The 24,206-nt window shown below is 37.1% G+C and overlaps 1 pseudogene; it reads left to right on the top strand.

The window, feature by feature from the left end:
* The first annotated feature begins 1,625 nt into the window (after window positions 1-1,625).
* LOC138869926 (U6 spliceosomal RNA) lies at window positions 1,626-1,720 on the top strand (annotated as a pseudogene).
* Window positions 1,721-24,206: the final 22,486 nt, after the last annotated feature.

Below are 24,206 nucleotides of genomic sequence, written 5' to 3' on the forward strand. Positions count from 1 at the left end.
GTCGGGGATTGAATTGTGATGACTTGTGATGGCCCGGGGCACTGTTGTTGATATTTGTGTAGTGGCGTGCCTATCCGGTGTGAGTTATACCGTGTACATTTCATGATGATCGTGTCTTATATGCCTTTTATTGTTTTTACTCTTACTAGTTGGTCTGAACTGTGATAGAACACTGACACAAGTTTACACGTAGTTAATCACCCTTAACGATTTAAGAAAATGAATCTTGCTGTTATTGATCATTCATACACATCCTTGTCTACTTGCCTTCTATGTGAGAATGGATCTATTGGCACATGAGTCGACGTGCAGTTACCTGTTGTAATGAGGGCACAAGATGCAAATTATTTAGGGTTTACTAATTGGGACCCGTGACTTGTGAATATTTTGGGGTTTGGTACCTCGTGGAGATTATTGGATAAAACCTTGTGTGAAAGTGGTTATTCTCATCTAGTTGCCACGTGTCATTCCTTTAATTGCTCTCATCAGATTTAGACTGTGTTCAGTTTACTCTACTGTGTTATTACTCGTTGAGTTCCGCTGCTAATTGTTGTTTTCTATTTCTTATTGCAAGTACCATATTGTCGTTGTCATTATGCGTATTTATGTAGAGATATCGCATTCTGTTAGTTCTACACTTATACTTGTCTAGGTTATCTAGTCCAGTGGGTATCTTGACTGTCCCTCGTTACTACTCTACCAAGATTAGTCTTGATACTTACTGGGTACCGTTGTGGTATGCTCATACTATGCTTAAGCACAATTTTTGTGTAGATCCAAGCATTTCAGAGTCAGTTGATCGTTAGCTAGCTGTACGGATTTTGTTGTAGAGACTCAAGGTAAACCTGTTGCTGCATTCGCAGGCATCAAAGTCACTGTCTAATTTTGTATTCGCACTGTTTACCTCTATTTCGAAAACAATTGTATTTCTAGGCTTTTTAGCAAACCCAGTAGAGCTTATGACTTGTACTGCCAGTTTTGGGATTGTAAATTTGTATAGAGATTTCTATTTCGAAATTGTCAGATGTTAGTTAAATATTATTGTTATTTCAGTTAATGTTAGGCTTACTTAATCCCTAAGACTAGGTGTCATCACGACACCCAACAGAGAGAGATTGGGTCATGACAAGGATCCTAAGATATATAATCATCAAAGAACAGAATATAGCAGGCAGTTGATTTTTGTCAATTTTAACTGCATAAAGTTTGGCTTAAATCCGCAACCTGCACCGCCCCGCATCAATTTTTAAAATAATTATTTCAACCCACTCCGCACCCGTCCCCCGCCCCGCGTAGCCTTAAACCCACACCGCCCAATTACTATCCCTAATAAAAAGTGACCCCAAAATTAAATTTATTATAACCTCTCCATGTATATTTACTCAACTACGTACATGTACAAGTACAACTAAGAAAATTTATCAAAATAAAATCTTTTCAAGCATACCGTGAATTCTAACTATTCGATGCAACATTGCGAAATCCTAACATATTAAAATTCCATTACTTGATCATGTCGAAATCCTTATTCATGGGTTTATTTGCAGTGGTAGGCTAGAGTGTACGAAACGGATTCGGCAGAATCTCATAGTTTTAGTTCAAACTTTATATTTTTCTTAATAAATGTTCCTTTGGAAACATTTGATTAAATTGGAACGGTATAGAGAAGATGCATGGCCCAAGGATAATATGGACAAATCGAGAAGATCTTAATAAATTTTTTAAGATATACAAATTATTAAGTTAGAATTCAATAACTCAAAAGGATAAAATCTCCAACTCATAAACTCTCAATAGTTTGTACCTTCCAGAAGAAATACACCTTTACAGACAACATAGTAGGAAACTATTAGAGAATCAGACTATAAAAATGAGATTATGAAGGTAACTGAAAAATAATCTTGCTACATTTTGGTTCTTGAGTTAGTTGCACTACTGCATCAAGAATTGATTTTGTTAACAATTATATATCCTTATGATTTATGTTGGAAGACAAAAATATATCATTATTATTTATGATTAATTTTAAAACCATCCTTTTATAATATTTGCAACAATAAATAAATCTAAATAAAAGGTAAAAAAGGATTAGTTGTGAGTAAAAATATAAACGAGAGCAAAGATTACGTCGAATTTTCAAATTCAAAATTCAAACAAAAGATCTGAAAATATAGTTGGTTATTCTCTATCCTTTGAAAATGAAAATGTCGTTATATAGTTTAATAAAAATAAAAGGAATCACTCTCCAAATACTTTTAGAATAGTGTGATTGAGATGAATCTCTTATGGGGTGTCAACGGATATTTAAAAATTGACTAAACCGATCGAATTGTATCGTACTGAACCAATTTTTAGCTTTTTTAAAATAAAATCGTAGGTTTTTATATAAATTTATCACCGTACCAATAATTAAGATAGATTTTTTATTTTATGAAAATAAACCGAAAAAATAATGAACCGTACCGAATAAATTTATATGTGAAAAAATATTTATATATTAAGTTTAAAAATAATAAAGCATTAAATTTTTCCTTGAGTCTTGGAATTATGAAAACGGTTACAAGCCAACAAGTAATTAAACTCAAAATCCTAGTTCCCAAACCTATTATGTTACTCCTATTAAAACTAAATTATTTTCAACATATTCACTAGCAAGACACAAGGTATTGTAGCGATTATGGGTAGCAAACTACAATGTATTAAATATGTTTTCTTTCATATGATTTAGATTTATCCTTTTGAATATTTAATTTTCTATAAATTTTATTCTTGAGTCTCAGTCCCAGCTTGGTTAATATCTTTCCACTCGTGTAATTTATATATTTTTTATATTAATTTGCTTATTTTCTTTTACGTTGTTGTAGAATAATTGATGGATCTATACTCTAGTCATCTTTCATATTTTCATAATTCATCACCCTTTAAAATGTAAAAATGTCTAGAGAGTTTTGTTAAGTCCTATAAATATTCGTATATTATTGTGTTCTACTTCTACTAGTGACTTTTATAAAAATATCAAAAATAACTGAACCATATCGATACCGAAGAGAAGCCGATATGATTAGGACAGTTTTGAAAATTCTAATTTTGATTGTATATAATAGTATAACCGAAAAATTAGTATGGTAATTTTTTTACAAAATAACCGGCCAAACCGAAAAATTGACACCCTAATCTCTTACTATTTTGGGACATCTTGAAATATTTTGTACCATCCCACTTTATATTGTTATTACAAAAAAAATTATTAATTCCAAGAATCCAAATTTTCAACTTTTATGTGATTTATTTATACCAAACTAAATTTTATACCATTACTTTAAATTCTTATTTCACTACCACTAATTTATTAGTAAAATTAGGGTGTATTTGGTACGAAGGAAAAAATTTCCATGTTTGGTTGGCTTAAATATTTTCCTCATCAACTCATTTTTCTCCAATTGGAAGAAAATATTTTCCCTATTAAGAGAAGTAAAAACATTTTCCAAAACTTTTTTCAACTTTTCCCACCCTATTCCCCATCCCACCAACCCACTTTCACACCCCTACCCCACCCTATTCCATCCTAACCTACCACGCCCCTGCCCCCACTCTAAATAAAAATATTATTAATAGCACTTTCTTTTTATGTTATAGATAGATTATTTTTTCTTAATTTCAACAAATGAGTATTTTCTTTTCATGATGTAGAAAAATATTTTCTTTCATCTCAACAAAATAGCTTTTTCTTTTCATGATGTAGAAAAAGTATTTTCTTTCATTTCAACAAAATGAGTATTTTCTTTTCATGATGTAGAAAAAGAATTTTCTTTTATTTCAATAAAATGATTACTTTATTTTCATGTTGTAGAAAGAGTACTTTCTTGTTCAACCGAAAAAAGAGCATTTTCTTTATAGTTATGGAGCATAAGTTTCAACGTTGTTTTGGGTAAAAAAAGTAAAGCAGCACATTAGTTCTTTTTGGGTTGTGTGAATTTTTAGAAGAATAATTAAATTGCTGAACAAAATAAAATCCTGAAAATTTTGGGTATTTGGAAAGGGAGGGGGGAGGGGAGAAAGGAAACATGGGGACTTGGGGAAGAACCAAACAATAGAAAATATTTTCCAGAAAAAGTTTTTCACTCAGCAACCAGACAAGGGAAAATAAGTGATAAAACCACTCATTTTTCATGAAAATATTTTCCATGAAAAATATTTTACTTCATACCAAACACACCCTTAATATTATAAATTTTGAGTTCAATCAAATAGGGTGAAATTATTTTTTTCAACTTCATCTGAATGCATTTTCAAGTGGCGAAATACACAAACGGCCCCTTTAAGTTGTCCCCAATAATCAGACGGCCACCTTAGCTGAGCTTATTTTCAGTTAGACACTTTAAGTGATTATAAAATGTGTCTTGTAAATATCTCGCGCTGACATGGCAATTCAGTTGTGTCTCAATTAAAATCGAGTGCGTGAGGACTTCTATTACAGTTTTGTTTTAAATTTTCAATTTAAATTATTTTTAAGTGGGGCCCACATCACATTTAATTTTTCTTCACCCTCACTGTGTCACTCTCTTTTCTAAAGCAGACACCAAACTCACCTTCTCTTTTGTCGGCCCGGCCTTTTTTCTTCGAAATTGTTTCCACCTTCTCCCCAAAAATTTCAATACAACCAACAAACCTTCCTTAGCAAAGCCCAAGGTTGACTAGCAATAATCAGTGAAAAAGCAAGTGATTTTGTCCGAGTTCATCATGCCGCCCATTTATTAAAGCTCCAATTTATACCGAAATTAGAGAATATATTGCTTAATTGGTGAAGAACTCAGATGACGTGGGTTCAAAAGAAACAAAATAGGTATTAAAGATATATTGGGTTTCTCTTTTTGTTTTCTATTCTTTCCATTCAGTCAGTCCTCCGGCCGTTGCCGTCACGTCGTCTCAACAATTTTCACCGCCGCCACCTGCAAGTGATTTGCACCATGAAAACATGTAAATGTTCACTGTCTAACATATCTTTAGCATCTTAAATGTTCAGTGTCAAAAATTTATTTTACTTGTTGGAGAAAAACATGTAAGAATTATGACAGAAGCCTACTGTAAATTTCTAGGCTTTATGTTAAAGATAAAGCATAGCTCTTGTTGGGAACATGCAGAAGAAAAATATTGAGAGAAGAAATGGAGAAAAATCAAAAATTAAAATGGGGGTGGGGAAGAGGATAAATTATTCTTTTCCATGAAAGACAATCAACATTTTATAAAAAAGGGAAATTGATTTTTAGTTTTTTCCTGGTTTTCTAATTATATGTTATAATTTTTTGTTTCAAATTACATGTGTCATTATTTGATTGTTTCATTTGACATGTCAACAATAAGTAAATCACACGCGAGATGGATTGACTAGGTCGGTGTTTACCAGACACACTTTATAATCACTTAAAGTGTCTAACTGAAAATGAACTCAGTTAAGATGGTCGAGTGATCGTTGGGGACAACTTAAAAGGATCGTTTATGTATTTCACCTTTTCAAATTTAAATTATAGACATTTCCTCCTTCTATCTAATCATACATTTAAGCATTTAAATGTCTCTTACACCCTCTAAATTATCGATCTCCTCTTTTTAATTTTTTAATTTCATGATACTTTTCTTTTCAGAATTACTGAACTTGCTTATTTAACTAATTAATCAAGTTTTATTTCTGGAGTAAAAAGATTAAATAAATAGTAACCACTTGTATATTAATTAATAACTTTAAAGAAACAAACATCAAGTTTAAAATATAAATTGTTAGTATTACTAATTTGATTCGCAAAATCAAACCCATAGTATATGTTATTTTATTCATGACAATTAAAATTTAAAACTTTATCTACAACAACTGGAAGAAGAAAAAAAAGTGGGACCCGATTTAAGATCATCATTTAGGCTAAGAGCCTGTTTGGACATAAGAATATTTTCATTTTTTTTAAAAAAAAATCATTTTTTTTCGAAATCAGTGTTTGGTCATAAAATTTTCAATTTTCACTTGAAGATGCATTTTGAATTTTTTTTGAAAATTTGAAAAACTACAAAAAGGTTTTCAAAATTTTCACTCATATCACTCACAAAACTTCAAAGACAATCAAATTTTATATTTATGTCCAAACACAATTTTCAAATATCATTTTTACTTGAATTTGTTTTCACTTTTTTTTTTGAAATTTTCATTTGTTTGGTTTCTATAGGTAAAAGAATTGAGGTAAAGAAAAATATTATCGTACAAAAAGAAATTGAAATACTATTACATAGATGCTTTTAGCAAAAAAAAAAAATGAATTGACAACATAAACGGCAGAACGCTCATCGAAACTACATATTTACATCTAGCTAATGAATAATAGTTTTTATTATTTAATTATAAATAAGTGATATGTGTTCTTTCTTTAAAATGTAGTAATTTTTCTAAGATTAAATTGTTTAGTTTAGTATAATACTAGATAAAAGAAGTGGGTCACAACAAAATTGACAACAAGTGCAACACCTCACAATATAGATAAATATAGATATTGAGGATTCGTGTGGCACCCCGATTTATTTGGGACTGAACATAATTATTGTGTTGGTGTATAAATCATGTCGTAATTTTTCATGTAATAAAAATAAGTCATATTAAGTGATGGTTGCTAGAAATCTGTCACGACCCAAAATTTACTATAGGGCGTGATAACGCCCAACGTCGCCGTGAGGCAAGCCATCGGTGAATTACCAATTTAATTATTCATTTCATTAAATTTTGAAATCATGAATCCCGTTAAATAATAGAGTAAAATCTGGCACTCATAGAAACATGTGCTTCTCTTTACCAAATTTCGAATATAAATAAATCATAATGTGCAATAATAATAATAATAATAATAATAACGTGAACTACAATAGTGAACATCCACTAGGAACCCCCCAAAACCGGTGTCACAAGTGCATGAGCATCCACAGAAAGTACAATCACAATACAATATCTGTCTGGAATACAAGATAGACAGGATAAAGTAGATAATTACGAATGGAGATTATGTCTGCTGTGAATCGTAGCATGGAAATGCAGCTCACCATAAAGTCTCCTCAGTAGTTGTGCCTACGCGCCCAAATAAACACCAAATGAACCTATCAGATCCCACAAATTTAGTGCAGCATGAGTACATAAATCAACGCGTACTCAGTAAGTATCAAGCTTAACCCCGAAGAGGTAGTGACGTGGGGTCGACATTGTCATTTACTGGTGGTCCAGTAAATCAAATATAATAAAGTAGACAAGTATAAAATATGGTAAGTAAACAATGAGTACAGATATAGGCAAATAATATGGTTTACATCGAAACAATAAACACAAAGACATCAATCATCGGATACTTCCTCAAATGGATTACGTAACGGTCAATACCAAATCAATGGTCACATCTCGAGTCAGGAAATTCATGAGTACGCGAACTCCTTATCAAGTATTTCGCACGATTCTGCCGAGGTGAACGGCCCGATCCCATAGGAGTGTTTTATAAAATTATCGAGGCGAACGGCCTGATCCCGTAAGAATATGATATATAATATTGTCGAGGCGGATGACCCGATCCTATAAGAGTGTGTTATAATATCCTGCCGTGGCGAATGACCCGATCACATAAGAGTATGATACATGATATTGTCAAGGTGAACGGCCCGATCCCATAAGAGTGTGATACATGATACTGCCGAGGCGAACAACCCGATCCCATAAGAGCGTGATACATGATACTGCCAAGCAGAATGGCCCGATCCCATAAAAGTGTGTTACAATATCCTGCCGAGGCGAACGGCCCAATCCCATAAGAGTGTGTTACAACATCCTGCCGAGGCGAGCGGCCCGATCTCATAAGAGTGTATTATAGAAACGAGGCAAACGACTCGATCCCGTAAGAGTGTGATACATAATCTTGTTGAGGCGAACAACCCGATCCTATTAGAATAAGAAATTTTAACGGGTCCTCGATCCCACTTATGAACATACGTGTGAGTTATGAAATTTAAGGAAACTTTTCGATGAATACGCATAACACGGGAGAAATTCATAAGGGAAACATAAATTTTTCCGCGGCTAATCAAGTAGCTCGTCGAATATCTAAAACAGCGAGTCCATTACTCTGTGCGAGTCTAGTCTCAGGTCATAATGTGAAATGAAGTAATTAAAAATGCAAGAATAACTCGAATAGTATAATTAGAGCATGGCGTGAATCCTAGTCTATCCGGACATAATCAGGAATTCTAACATATGCACGGACACTCATCACCTCGTATGTGCGTAGCTCCCACAACATGTACCATGTAATAAATGTAACACCTACGGGTACTTTTCCCTTTACAAGGTTAGACAAGAGACTTACTTCGCTCCGGAGTTCCATGACCGGCTTCAATACCTCTCTAACACCTCATACAGATGCCCATCGACCTGAAACTAGTCAAATAACATGCAAATCAATCAAAATATATTTCAATGCTTATAATTTAACAATTTGTAAAAATCTCCATCTCTGCTCGGAAAGTCAACCCTCAGGCCCACATGCCAGAATTCCAAATATTTTTGAAGATAAACATTATCCATAACATCACGAACTCAAACATATAATTTATTCTCAATTTCATGTCAAATTTCGTGGTCAAAATCCAAAAAAAAATCAAATTATAGGTTTCTTTCAAAATATCATAATTCCTATCAATTTCCATGTTAAATTCCTTGTAGAATACATGTAATTAACTAACATTATGTGGGAATTACTTACCTTGCCGTAGATGATGAAAATATCCTCTTGAAGAGCTCCAAAAATCGCTCCAACCAAGTGATATGAAAGAAAATGGGTCAAATCTCATATAAAAATCAAGTCTGCCTAGGTCTTTCCTTTTCGCGATCGTGGAAGAACCATCTTGATCGCAAAGGCCAAAATCACTGCCTCCAAAATTTCCTCTACACATTCGCAACCACTGGGCCATGATCGCGAAGCCTTCAGATACTACTGCTTCGCATTCGCGGTGTAAGCATCGCATTTGCGAAGGCTTAATGACTCCAGGCCCCAGCTCCCCCTCTTTCTTCGCGTTCGCGACCTCCAAGTCGTGTTCGCGTAGGATACCTTAGCCTCTTTCTCTGAGTTTGCGGCTCCTGTGTCGCTGTAACGACCCGACCATTTATTTTAAGAATTAATACCCTGATCCCCTATTAACTATTTTTTTTGTGTTTGTTTCTACTATTGCGAGTTGTCGGGAGGATTTATTTGGAGTCTCCGAGAGTTTTGGGACACTTAGTCCCTAAATAAGAGTTTAAGCTTTAGAATTTGGACCGTAGTCAGAGCGGTGCGAAGACGGTCTCGGAATAGAATTATGTTGGTTTTGTTAGCTCCATTGGGTGATTTCGGGCTTAGAGGCATGTTCGGATTATGTTTTGGAGGTCCGTAGCTTATTTAGGCTTGTAATGCCGAAAGTTGAATTTTTGAAGTTTCCGGTTCGATAGTGAGATTTTGATCTAAGGGTCAGAATGGAATTTTGGAAGTTGGAGTAGCTCCGTAGTGTTGAATGTGACGTGTGTGCAAAAGTTCAGGTCATTCGGACGAGGTTTGGTAGACTTTTTAATCTAAAGCGTAATTTGAGAGTTTGGAGTTCTTAGGCTTAAATTTGATGTTTAATTGGTGTTTTGATGTTGTTTTGAGCGTTCCGAAGGTTGAAACAAGTTTGAATGATGTTTTAGGATTGGTTGGTAGGGTTGGTTGAGGTCCCGGGGGCCTCGGGTGAATTTCGGGTGCTTAACGGAAATAGATTTTGGACTTAGGCAAAAATCTGATTGTTGAACCTATCATAACTGCACCTGCGTGTGTGGGACTGTAGAAGCGGGTAGGTGACCGCAGAAGCGAAATTTGGTCCAGGCTCTAGAAGCCACATGTGCGAGAAGTGGAACGCACCTGCAAGACCGCAGGTGCGGAAAGGCAGTCGCAGAAGCAGAAATTTGGGTTTAATGAAAAGTCGCAGGTGCGACTTGGTCTTCGCAGATGCGATTTCACTGGTTAGAAAAGGGCAAAAACGAGGGTTTAGTCTCAAAACTTGGAAAAATTAATTTGGGAGCTCGGGATTGGCGATTTTGAGAGAGATTTTCACCTGGGTATTTTGGGTAAGTAATTCTTACTCGGTTTTGATTACTTTCCATGAATCTATGCTTAAATTCATCCTTTGAATTCGATTTTTGGATGAAAGTTTGGAGAAAATTTGGGAAAAGTTCTTAGGTCAAATTTTGGGGTTTTGATCTAGAATTTGATGTCGGATTGGAATAATTTTGTTATAAATGAACTCATGAGAGTATGAGGATTCTGAATTTGTAAATTTTATCCGACTCCGAGATGTGGGCCAGGGGGCGTTTTGGTCATTTTTCCTAATTTCGTGTATTTGCTTAGAATTAATTAGTGGAATTAGTTACTTGAAGTTATATTTACATTATGCAATTGATTTGAATAGATTTAGGCCATTTGGAGTCGAGTACTCGTGGAAAGAACGTGGTTTAGGTTGATTTTTGAGTCGGTTCGAGGTAAGTGGCTTGCCTAACCTTGTGTGGGGGAACTCCCCTTAGGATTTGGTATTGTTGATATTTGAAATGCCTTGTATGTGAGGTGACGAGTGCGTACTTGTGCTAATTGTTGAAAATCTTGTTTTCATTAAGTAACTATAATTGTGTTTCCTTTCCTGTTTATACTACTTGCAATTTAAACTTGTTGTTAGCTTAGGGAAGCATGTCTAATTGACTTAATTGCTTTACTTGCTCAAAATGCCTTATTTGGATTATGTGCAGCATGCTAGGTTAGAAATACCGATTTTACCTTGGTATGAAATTTGAATTGAATTGAGTATTCTCCGTGTTTGAGTATTCTCCGTGTTGTTGTTGTGTGTTTACTTTGGGACTACGGGACGGCATCTCGGGAGATCCCCCTGCCTGTTTACTTTGGGACTACGGATTTGTATTATGGGAGATCTCATGCACATATATCTATTTGGACTGTAGTGCGGGATACCGAGAGATCCTCAGCACGTGTATTGAGGATAATAAGAGATCCTCGGGATACCGAGAGATCCCCAGCACGTGTATTGAGGATACTAAGAGATCCTCGAGATACCGAGAGATCCCTAGCACGTATATTGAGGATACTAAGAGATCCTCGGGATACCGAGAGATCCCAAGCACATATATTGAGGATACTAAGAGATCATCGGGATAACGAGAGATCCCTAGCATACATATTGAGGATACTAAGAGATCTTTGGGATACCAAGAGATCCCCAGCACATATATTGAGGATACTAAGAGATCCTTGGGATATCGAGAGATCCCTAGCACACATATTGAGGATACTAAGAGATCCTCGGGATACTGAGAGATCCCCAGCACATATATTGAGGATACTAAGAGATCTACGGGATACTGAGAGATCCTCGGTTGTTGTCTCTGTGTTGAGCTGTATTCCTTCTGTGATTATTTTGTCTCTATTATAGTCGTTGTTATTCTTATTATCCCGTGTTACTTCATACTGTTAGCATTTAATCATATTGTCGTATTCCATACTGTTTTACCTCGTTTTTCAGCTATAATCAGTAGGGCCCTGACCTTCCTCGTCACTACTCGACCGAGGTTAGGCTTGACACCTATTGAGTACCGATGTGGTGTACTCATGCCCTTTCTGCGCATATTTTCATGTGCAGATCCAGGTACTTCAACTCAGTCCTACTACCCTTGAGGCAAGGCGATTCTCTAGAGACTTCGAGGTATATCTACCGCATCCGCAGACCGAGGAGCCCCTTCCATTCTCTCTTTTAGTTATAGCCCTTTTGTACTTTTTCTTTTGTTTAGACACTTTGGAGTTAGAACACCTTGTAGTTATTCTACATCTTGTGATTTCATGTGATTCCGGATTTTGGGAAGTTGTTCAGTTTGTGAGATCTTGTACTAGTATATGCCGAGCGACATCTTAAACATTTCTATATTTACTTATCTTCAGTTTTTATTAGTTTTCCGTATTTTGTTTCTTTTTCTGCAATTGTTAGGCTTACCTAGTCGTAGAGACTAGGTGCCGTCAAGACAGATCACGGAGGGCAAACTTGGGTCGTGACTGTCGCGTTCGCGATGACCAAATCCCAGCAGCCCAAAAATCCTTGTTCGTGAGAACCTTCATGTTGGCGAAGAATAAAACCAGACACCAGCAGTTGCAAAACAAAGAAAAATGGTCTGAAACTACTCCGAATCATATCGAGGTCCCCCGGGACCCCGTCCAATCACACCAAGTAGTCCCAAACTATAATACGAACCTGCTCGAGGCCTCAAATCACACCCAACAACATCCAAATGATGAATCGACGATCAAGATCCTTTTTAAAATTTTCAACCATTCAAACTTCGACGAATGCATCTGAATCATATCAAAATATCCCGGAATGATGCCAAACTTTACGCACAAGTCATAAATCACGATACTAGACTATTCCATGGATCCTCGACGGACATTGATAATACCAAAGTCCTCTTCAAACCAAACTTAGGAAATTCTAAAAACCTTCAAAATGCCAACTTTCCACAATAAGCGCTGAAATGCTCCTGGACCACCCGATACTCAACCCGAACATGCGCCCAAGTCCAAAATCATCATACAACCTACTGGAACCTTCAAATCCCAATTCCGAAGTTGTTTACTCAAAAGTCAAAACTTGGTAAACTCTTCCAATTTGAAGCTTCCGAAATAAGAATTTTCCTTTCGAATCAATTCCGAACTTCTCAAAATTTAATTCCGACTATGTGTACAAGTCATGATACACAAAATAAAGCTACTCATAGCCTCAACCCGCCGAACGACGTGCTAAAACTCAAAATGACCGGTCAAATCGTTATAAAACTCGTATTTTAGCTGTATTTTGCACTCTAATTATTGCACTTTACTTGTGATTGAGCTTAAATCATAGTGGTTTGTACTTATTATATATTTTATGCCTTGTAGGAAATGATTCTGAGTTAAAAAGATAATTTGGAGCTAAATGGAACAATATGAAGCTTTGAAGTTTGAGTAAAAGCGCAGAGAATTAAATCAGAATCGCGTTTGGGGGTCGAGGCCCAAGTCTAGATATCAAAAAGTGAGAAGAAAACTTTACTCTGAGAAAAATGCAATACCACGCCGCGGGGTGCGAGGCACTAAAATTCCTGCAGAATGACAGAAATACCTCTTTGAAAATCCCCACTGGCACGGCGCGCCGCGTCTGTGCATTTCCTTAGAGTAGTTTCCTGCTTCGGCTTGAAAATGGTAGTTTCGTCCGTACGTGTTCCTCGTGGTATAAATACACCAAATATATGAATTTGAGGGGACCTTTGACCTAGGAAGCTTTTGGAGAATGTTGGAGGCTTCAAGACACAAGAATTTATTTTCCTTCTACCAATTTAATACGCGAGTTTGGATTGTAATGTTAGATTATTTTTCTCTTATTCTTTAACTTTAATTATGGTGACTTTCTTCATGTTTATAGAGTAGTTTGTCTTAGGGTTTGACATGATTTAGTGAAGTGGTTGTTGTTTATGGATTTGACTATTATTTAATTGCTTGAATTTATTATAGGGGCTTTAATATTAGTTGTGATTTTATTTTTTATAGTGTTTAATCAAAAGAAGAATATCTTATTGAATATTATTGCAACGTATTCCTTTGTTTATTTTGGTGATTATTTTAAGTAATAGAGAGAGCCTTTTGAGTTACCATTGAAATCATGATTGAAAAATATTCGCGAGAAGTTTCTCTTAGATCATTCCTACCAATAAATTTTTGCATGTTTCACCGCACTTCACGTTAGCTTATTTGAAAAATTTAGATTTAATCGAGGGAGGAATCGAAAATATAAGCTAATTACCTATTGAATTCGTGAGAATCGATAGAAACCCCCTAAATTTGGTATGAATTATTTGTTATACTCTTGTACTATTTGTGGTTTCAATTACTCTCGTATAGTTGTTATCCCCTGGACGACCTCATCCCAAGAAAGGGACACTCTCGTGCCATGTAGATTTTTCTGTCCATGCCGCCATTTTTTGAAAATTAATTTTTTTAAAAATCTTTTTAAGTGTCTTTTTTAGATAATTTTATTGGTATAATATTTATAATAAATTTGGCTAGAACTATATTGTTTAGGCTATTTTTTGTTTTCTAAAAATAATAAAGTTTTAGTTATTCTTTTCTATTTTGACCTAGAAAAAAGAAGAAGAAATATACAACTAAAACAAATAGTCAAGGCACCTAAAAAAATATAAAAAGTACATTGTTTGAACTTCATTGTTATGGCTATAATTTTTTATTTAGATATAAAATATGGATCTCTAAGAAAATATTTATTCTTTATAGATTTACCCCAAAAAGTATAAATATACAGTTGAAATAAATAACCATTGCATCAAAAGAAAAAAGAAAAAGAGTATACAATTGCAAGTTCATTATTTTGACTATACTTTTTTTGATAAAAAAATAATGGGGCTGTAGCCAATGTTTTTTTAATGATTTGGCTTGAAAATAAAAAAACACAGTTAAAATAAGTAGTCATTATATCTTTAAAAAAATAGGAAATACGCAAATGGTACTCAATTATTTTAGCTAAACGTTTTTATTTGGATAAAGTGATGAAATTCCAACCAAACTTTTTATAAATTTGGCTCGAAAAAGAAAAAATATGCAGTTGGAACAAATATACATTATATCTATAGAAGAAACTATATCTATAGCTTCAGCTGACCGAGGACATGACCCTTGATATGAAGGTATGAAGGTCAATGATTAGGGTAGTGGAGTATGTAATCTAGAGTGTTCATAACAATAGTATTGACACATAGTCTCGTTTTCTGTTGGTAGTAGATTTTTATGACTAACCGTTGTTTTCTTTCATCATTGATCACCTTACTGTCTTGTTATTTTTATTATGCTTTTATATGACTTTTGGGTACTTGTCACACCTCATTTTTTCATCTACATCCCGTAAAGGGTATAAATATAAGGGAGTTTTTCCAATTAAAGGACAATCGAAACTGAATTTATTATTTTTTTTAAATAAAATTCAGAGTCGTCACTTGGGAGATTTATGGTGTCCCAAGTCACCGGTTTAATCCCGAATCGAGGAAAAAGTTTGACTCTGTTTAACAGTCCGCGAACCAGAAATCCGAGTAAGGAATTTTGTTAACCCGGGAGAAGGTGTTAGGCCTTCCCGAGTTCCGTGGTTCTAGCACGGTCGCTCAACTGTTATAATTGGCTTAATTATATGATTTTAATACAGGTTTTAACCTATGTGCAATTTTAACTTTTTAACTGCTTTTATTTATTTTTTAAAGAAAATTGCAACGTTATTAAAACACGTCTCGAACCACGTCACATAAATGCACCCGTGATTTTTGACATATTTTAACATTGTTGAGATTTGGATTTGGGTCACATAAATGTGCACCCGAATTTAGGAAAATAACTTTATTAAAATGTCGCACTTAAAGCAACTACGCGTTGCAACTTTGCGAGGGCCCTGGAAATTAAACTAAATGGCACGCCTCGAATTTTAAGGACTTAAATACTAACTAAGCGAGGATCATGCATTTGAGGTTTCATTTGGCACGACATCTCAATTTCAATTCTAAAAGGGAATTCAAACACAGTTTTAGAGAGCCATATATTGCTAGAATTATATACTATGGCGCGCATCAGTTATTAAAGAAAAAGCACTCCACTAAGTGAACTACGGATATTCATATTTAACATTCAACTAAGAAAGAAAACAAAATACTCGGATCTAAGTCTAGAGCTATTAAACGGATACCTCTACAGTAACTACAATCCAATTCCTGGTTCAAATTCTTTCTTGAGTCCAATTAAATCAACCCAACAATTTACGTTAACAAACTCTAAGCTAACATTCACATGTGACTTCTTAAAAGAGAACAACATAAACACATGGGAGCAACTTTTGATTAATCAAGAGAGCAAGCAATTAAGAAACTCAAACAAACAGTAATATCCTGCATTCAGTGAAATTTTGCAGCTGAGGGCATGTATCAATAAGCATGAATATAATGAGAATGGGAGGAATGAACCTTTCTCAAGCTTACGAACATATCAATAAGAACTAGTTGGCTTACAAAGGAGACGGGAAATTACCCCGACAAGATTGAGCGCAAATGACATCGTCGGCCCACGCCGGAAACCTTATCGAACCCTGACCGGATTGCCTTGACACACCAGTTACCCAGACCTGAGCGTCTGCTCCTCCCTCGATATCTCACTCTGTTTTCACGACACCTCGTTGCTGCTGTCTTATGGGAAACGGCGAGTGGTTGGTTCTTTGGAAAGAAGGGCTGTCATGGTGGTTATGGAGGAATCGCGGCTTAGGGCTGGTTTGAATCATGAGGTCACTGGTTGGTGTTGGTTGGTCGTTTGTGACGTGAAGCTTCGCCGGAAATGGCAGCTTCGCAATGAACGGAGGTCCAGCGACGATGGTGAGTTGGGTGAGGTCGCTTGGTTCTGTTTGTCGCGTCTGGAACTCGTTAATCCGACGAGCTGGTGAAGCTCATTTTTCCGGTGAGTTTCAGGCAGAGACGGGGTTGTTTGACGATTAACGTTCAGGGGTCGTCGGTGTTTTCTCCAGCGAGCTGGGTTGTTCCCGGTTTTGTGGGCTGTTAGAGAAGCAGTTCTGGAAAAAGGGGGGTTCGTTGGAGAAGATGGAGTCGGGGGTGGGATCGCTTTCGCGCAGCCTTTTTAGCTGCTGCTTTCAGCTTTTGTTCGTTCTTAGCCTTCTTCGTTATTCATGCGCAGCTTTTGCTGCTTTTTTCGTTCCATTTCGTTCAACTTTTTTGTTTTCTTTTTGCTCTTCAACGTTTCGTTTTCATGCGCAGCCTTCGTTTCATACCCCCTCCTCGTTAGGTGTTAGCTTGTTTATATATACATAGGTCTAGGTTAGTTTTTGTAGGGTTTTTAGGTTAGTGAGTATGGTCCTAAGAATTATGGGCTTGACAATTGTGGGCTAAGTCCAAAATTAGGCCTAAAGATGGGTTGCTCGAGCCCAAGCTCTGTTCTTTCGCTGCGAACGAGATTAAAAATACGGGCCCATTTGTTAATTATTCCTACTATTCAAATAATTATTAAAATAAATCTATTTTTGGTATTTTTAAATATCATATTAAAATAAAAATACAATACTATTTTTGTATTTTTTTTTAAGATTAAAAATGACTACAAAACATTAATGAACCTATTTTTGTAATTTTTGTTTTCTTGTAATAAAATAAAGTAAAAGAGTCAAAATTACTTAAAATATCTATATTATGCCTAAATTAAATATTTACGCGCTAAAATATGAAAAATCTTGGGGAGGGTCAAAAATCACATGTCTACATGTGCCCCTCTTTGACTGAAAACGTACAAAGTTTTCAGACAAAGACTGACTAGACAAGTTTTGACCCGACCCTTATTTGGAGAGATTAAAGCTAAGAGAGAAGGGAGTGTGACCGAGCCCTGGTATCTGGGCTTCCTACATATCCTTGGCTATAAAGGAATCAGGCCACGTGTAGTTCAGAGATAAGTGAGGTTATGGAGTATACCGAGGTGGAGAGCCGGTCGAGGTGCCGCTCCGTCGAGGTTCCGGTCCGCAGTCCTGCTATTACATCAAAATCAAAACATGAAAAAGACTAGCTAAGTCTATCAACTACGAGTTACAAGATTCCTATCTATAAGTCTTCTGAAGCTTGATCTTGAGTCTTGAATGGTTCTTCATGCAGACTTTAGATTTGAACCTTAGCGCTTGCCAGTTACAGGTGTTAGCTCATTCTTCTTCAGATTTTCGAACCAAAACCGGACATGTAGTGCTTGTGATTTCCACCATGTCTTAAGCAGTTCACATCTTTCATCAACTTCTGCATTTGGATTCACTTCTTGTCTTTCCCTCTTTTTCTTTATTGTGACTAACTTCTGTTGATAACCTCGGACTGTTGACTCGCATTCTTGCTGCGATATTCTTTGGTTGCTGACTTGAATTGCAATCTGAGATGCTTTTCCTTTTCTTCAGGTGGACGCTTGATTGTTGAACTCGAACCGTCTTCTCTTGTTACTTGACACTATTTTCCCTTGCACCTTGAACCATTTTCCCTAAAACTTGAATTGTCTTCCTTCGAAACTGCTTTCCCTTGAAACTCGAGTTGTCTTCCTTCGACACTGCTTTCCCTAGAAACTTGAGTTGTTTCCCCTTGTTCTCCAGGTGAGCGCCTGATTACAACAAAATAGACAAAACAAAGAAATTTTCTGCCCTAGTTTGTACTAGGAAGATTTGTGGGTTGTTAGCAAAATTGTAAATCACTTGTACTATTGATGCAATGATGAAATTAAACTAAAGAATAGACTAGGAAAACTATAAACTAAGCTTGACTAAAGTAAAAACTGACCCTATTCTCCAGGCGGGGCTCCCTGACTGCTGACGTGAAATGTATTCCCTGCTCTTCAGGCGGGCTCCTGACTGCTGACGTGAAATGTATTCCCTGCTCTCCAGGCGGGCTCCTGACTGCTAACTTGAAATGTATTCCCTGCTCTCCAAGCGGGCTCCTGACTTCAACTTGAAAGTGCTCCCTGCTCTCCAGGTGGGCTCCTGACTTCAAGATAGACAAAAAAAGAATTTGAAGGCCAAAATTTAAATTGTACTCCCTTGTTTTCCAGGCGGGCTCCTGACTGCTACGCTTGAAAGTATTCCCTACTCTCCAGGTGGGATCCTAACTTCAATTTGAAATGTATTCCCTGCTTTCCAGGCGGGCTCCTGACTTCAAGATAGACAAAACAAAGAATGTGAAGGCCAAAATTTAAATTGTACTCCCTTGTTCTCCAGGCGGGCTCCTGACTGCTGCGCTTGAAAGTATTCCCTGCTCTCCAGGCGGGCTCCTGACTTCAACTTGAAATGTATTCCCTACTCTTTAGGCGGGCTCCTGACTGCTAAACTTGAATGTATTCCCTGCTCTCCAGGCGAGCTCCTAACTTCAAAATAGACAAAACAAAGAATTTGAAAGCTAAATTTAAATTGTACTCCCTTGTTCTCCAGGCGAGCTCCTAATTGCTGCGCTTGAAAGTATTCCCTGCTCTCCAGGCGGGCTCCTAACTTCAACTTGAAATGTATTCCCTACTCTCCAGGCGGGCTCCTGACTGCTGAACTTGAGAGTATTCCTTTGTTCTCCAGGCGGGCTCCTGACTTCAAAATAGACAAAACAAAGAATTTTGAAAGCTAAATTTAAATTGTACTCCCTTGCTCTCCAGGCGGGCTCCTGATTGCTGCGCCTAAAAGTATTCCCTGCTCTCTAGGCGGACTCCTGACTTCAACTTGAAATATATTCCCTGCTTTCCAGGCGGGCTCCTGACTTCAACAAAACAGACAAAAACAAAGAAAATTTTCTGCCCCCGTTTGGTGGCTGGGGACAGATGTGATTGTAAAACTAAATCATATTACCAAGTATTACTAAAGATTTGAAAGCTAGGTCCCATTATTCAGGGGGGTCCTGACAACTCTTAACTAAACGACAATTTAAAATCTAAGTTATATCTTCTACATGTGTGACTTCTACTAAATCTTACTATCTAAGAGCATCTTTAAACTACTCCCCATTATCCAGGAGGGTCCTGAAAATCAAAAGTCCAATTTTATCTTAAGAGTGACACCTTTTATGGCTAAATTATACTACCCTACAGCAGACTTTACGCTAAATGTTGTTATCTAATCGAAATCTTAAAGCTAAGTTCCATTATTCAGGAGGGTCCTGAAAACTCTTAATTGATTCTTATCTCAAGTATGCAAACTTCTAAACTAACTTATATTCCTTTGGGATACATTTATGCTAGATTATGCTATTCTGAACTTTAAACTAGGTCCCATTTTTCAGGAGGGTCCTGAAAATCAAAAATCAAACCTATTTGGTGACTGCCTTTCTCCACGGAGGGTTTCTCCGAAACAAACAAACTTTTCTGCCCCTGTTTCAATCAAAGAAAATTCTTGTTAGTTTAAAATGTGGCGGTTGGTTTGTGGCCTTGACTTTGAGGGCGATTGCTCCTTCACTTCCTATGATAACTGATTTCCCCTCGAGGACCTTTCTTGCTTATGGACTAGCCACTTTCTCTGTCATCCTTATCACAGAAAATGCCCGTTCTCCGTTCAGACCCAATTCCTTCTATCTGTTACACTACTCATGAACTGAAATTTACCAACCTTTGTGTTTTACCGAAAATACCTTTGATTCGTCCACCTAACACCCTCCATCTATTGCATCGTGCTCTTGTGTTGACATGTACTGCATCTTTGTGTTTTTCATGAATTCCAAAGCACGACAATTGCCACCCACTCATCGCGCATGTTGTTTTTCTTGACTTAAACCACTGGCCCTGGCCTTGAGGTCTGTTGCTCCTTCACTTGCTACGATAACTTTGATTTCTGCTCGGAGGACCTCGCTTGTCACTGATTAAACACCTTTTGTCGATCTTACCATAGAAAATACCTTTGATCCGTTCACCAAACCCCTCCTTCTTGTTGCATTGTATATGAATTGGTATGTACCAAACCGTCGTGTTTCACCGAAAATACCTTTGATCTATTCACCTAAAACCCTCCATCTGTTGCATTGTTCCTGAATTGATGTGTACCAAACCTTTGTATTTCATAAGGATCCCAAAGCATGTTGATTATTACCAGCTCAATGCGCTTGTTGTTCTTTCCTGACTTATGACATTTTGATGTACTGGCCAGGTCTCGTTTTGTGCAATTGAAAAGCTAGTGGCAAATTTTGAAGTCATTTCTCACTTATTTTGACCAAACAGACTAAGGAAGATGAAGTAAACAAGACAAAAGGAATAGAGTAAAGGGCAAAGGAAAGAGATGATTCCTAACAAGAAAACTACAAAGTGGAAACCTATCAGATGTGGATACCAACTCCAATGACATGCAAATGTTGATTAAGTGGCATAATCTGTCAAACAAGTCTGATGTTCAACTCTTGTTATACCCCTGAACCATGAAACTGGACTTCAATGCTCCAATTATCCAATCTGATTCACAATCCTTATTCGACTTGTAGTGCCCGAAGGGTTTTCACCATCAAGCCTCTCTCATTCTGTTCTTTCTCTCAACTTACCGTTGCCTTATGGTGCCCGCGAGGGTTTTCACCAATAAGACTCTCTTATTCTTGGATTTCTCTCAGCTCCCGTCACCCTACGGTGCCCGTGAGGGTTTTCACCAATAAGACTCCCTCATTTTCATTATTTTTCTGCTTACTCCAGAGTATTGCCTCTGATATGTATTACCTCTTCTTGCTTGACTTGGCATCTCTTGAAGACTGATCAGAAGGTCTTTCTTTGGACCGTAACGTGGGCTTTTGGATAGGGTTAAAAAGAAAGGATGTCAAAGGCTCAAAAACAGTTCTCATGGGTTAAAAATTACAACTTTCAGAATCAGATTTCTTACAACAACCACAACTTCTGCCCCAGTTTCTTGCTTGGGGACTTTTAAATTTTTATTTTGATGAGACTGAACCGTGAGGCTGCCTACGTATCCTTAAAAGGAATCAGGTCGAACGTAGTTCATGACATAGGAATTACTCTGTTGTTGTGATTTTTCTTTTCTCTTTCTCTTTTCTTTTCTTTTCTTTCTTGCTTTTTCTCTTTTTGTTGTTTTGTTGTTTTTTTCTTTCTTCTTTTTCCTCTTTTTTTCTTTTTTTTCTTCTTTTCTTCTCTTTCATTTCTTCTTCTCTCCCTTTTCGTTTTCTTCTTTTCTCCTTTTCCTTTACTTATCTTTCACGCTTGTGTTTCTGATCTTTGCTACTGATTCCGAAAGAGGGGTATGAAAGAAAATAAATGAGGCTCAAAGGGGTAACGAAGGATAAGGTGTTTAGATAGCAGAACAAAATGCCTTCGTCATTCCAATCTTCAAAACATGCCAAGTACAAACAACACAATTACACAAACCAAGGAAAACATTCGTAACATCTTTTGATTGCGTCAGACTTGATGACCATATTCACACATTCGCCTTCTACATCTATTACATACAAAGCACCATTAGACAACACTCTCACTCTCACTACCACGAACGACCCCTGTCAATTTGGACAAACTTTCCGTTATCTTCACCCGATGCAGCATGATGCATTTCAATAGTGTATTTTTATGTTCTATCTGCCGCAGTTTCACATAATCCGGGCTTGAAGTGATCTCAAAATGCCTTCACTTATTTCCCTCAAATGTCCCTACATCTTCAACATTGTTTCGTTGCTTCGTGACTAAACTGACTTTTAAAACCAGGCTGAGAATTACGCGTGCATGTCATGTCACTAGAGTCAATAGGAAAAGAACTATAAAAAAAGAAAAGAGAACTAAACAGAAATGATTAGAAATTACAGAAAACAGAAAATTGCATTAGATAGATGGTGAAAGGGTTTGGACAACAAAACAAACAAACTAAACTGGGGTTACAAACCTAGAACAAACCTATACAACACTAGACGGGCTACTATGACCAAACAAACTAGGCGAAATAAAAGGATAGAAGGGTTTGAGTCACAAGACAATATCCGGATTACAACCCTGAAATAACCCGGACAACGGAAATGACAACCACATAAACCACCAAAAACTCTTCCCTGGCTAACCAAGAAAAGAGCGTCTTTCCAATTGCCAAGCTCGGCATCTTAGCCACTGAATTCTGCATCAACATTACTAGGACCTTCACAAACTTCCATCACATTGTTCTTAACAAATTGCTTTTGGGCTCCCTTTGCTGGCTCGTTCTTAAGATCAACCTCAAATAGCACTGAAAACTTTGTAGCATGTGGGCCTTCGAGGATCTCAGAAGAATTTTCATATTCCTTTTCAAAAAAAATCATACTCACCATATGCGTCTCAGGCGATGGACTTTGGCTAGTGTCTGCTGCATCTGAATTTGCACGACAATGTCACCTGCATCAATAAGCTTCTGAATTGCTTTCTTCAGATTCCAACACTTCTCTATGTCATGCCCCGGGGCATCCGAGCAATATGCGCACCTTTAAGAAAAATCAAACTTCTTTGACAGAGGGTTTGGCATTTTTATATGAATCGGCTTCAACATGTCCAATTGCTTCAACTTTTGGAACAAACTGGCATATGATTCTCCAATAGGGGTGAAAGCCTTTTCTTTTTTCAGCAACCTCTCATTCTTAAATGCTTGATTGGGCCGGAAACCTGATCCAGGGGGTTTTCGGCAGGCTTGTGGGGGCGGGTAAGACATTTGGGGAAGTGGTGTGGGCCATCGCGAGCCTTGTAGGTATGGAGCATATGGTGGTGCATTATGGACAAGGTACTGGGAAAGTGATGTACGACTTTGGGAGTTCTGTAGGGAGAAGTAGCATTGGGGAGGATTACAAGTATATCTAGGAGGTCGACATTGAGGCTGAAAGCGTTTAGCAAGAGCGACCGCTGGACCCTGTCGTCGGCGGGGCTCACCAACATTTTTTCTATCAATGGGAGGACTATCCCTAGCAATTTGTTCGTTTCATCTAAGCCAAAAATCCCTAAAACTTTCCTTGGGTTTCTTTTCCATTTGAGATAGGGAGGAGCGGTCTGGGACAACACCTGATTTGTATTGAAAGTATCAAACAAAATCTTGAGCCATGTCACCCAATGTAGGCCACTTACCAACATCTTGACGATTATGCCATTCCAAAGCTGCCCCGGTCAGGATCTCACTGAAGTATGCCATCAACAAATCATCTTTCTCGCCAACACTTCTCATTTCACTGCAATAATCCCTCAAATGGGCTACCGGATCTCCACACCCATCATACAAGTTAAATCTTGGCACTTTGAATCCCGCGGGCAGACGAACGTTAGGGGACACAGACAGTTCTTTGTAAGCCATGCTATCCTGGTCTCCCATTCCGTGCTTGTTCTTTAGGGACTGTTCTATGCTTTTCGACCTCCTGGGTATCCCATCTCGCTCTTTTCTTCCTGTGAACTTTTCATTTTCAACATGAGCCTCATTCCGCGGACCCGACTTGTATGAGTTGGGAACCTTGTGGGCAACCTCTGAGGGGTAATATTGGGCATCATGAGCTTTGAGTGGGTGTTCATTATTGGGGATGGTGGATAAGACAGGAGCGCAATTTTTGGGAAAGGTAATTGGAAGAT

Source organism: Nicotiana sylvestris, chromosome 5 (genome assembly GCF_000393655.2).
Source record: "Nicotiana sylvestris chromosome 5, ASM39365v2, whole genome shotgun sequence".
Taxonomy (NCBI): domain Eukaryota; kingdom Viridiplantae; phylum Streptophyta; class Magnoliopsida; order Solanales; family Solanaceae; genus Nicotiana; species Nicotiana sylvestris.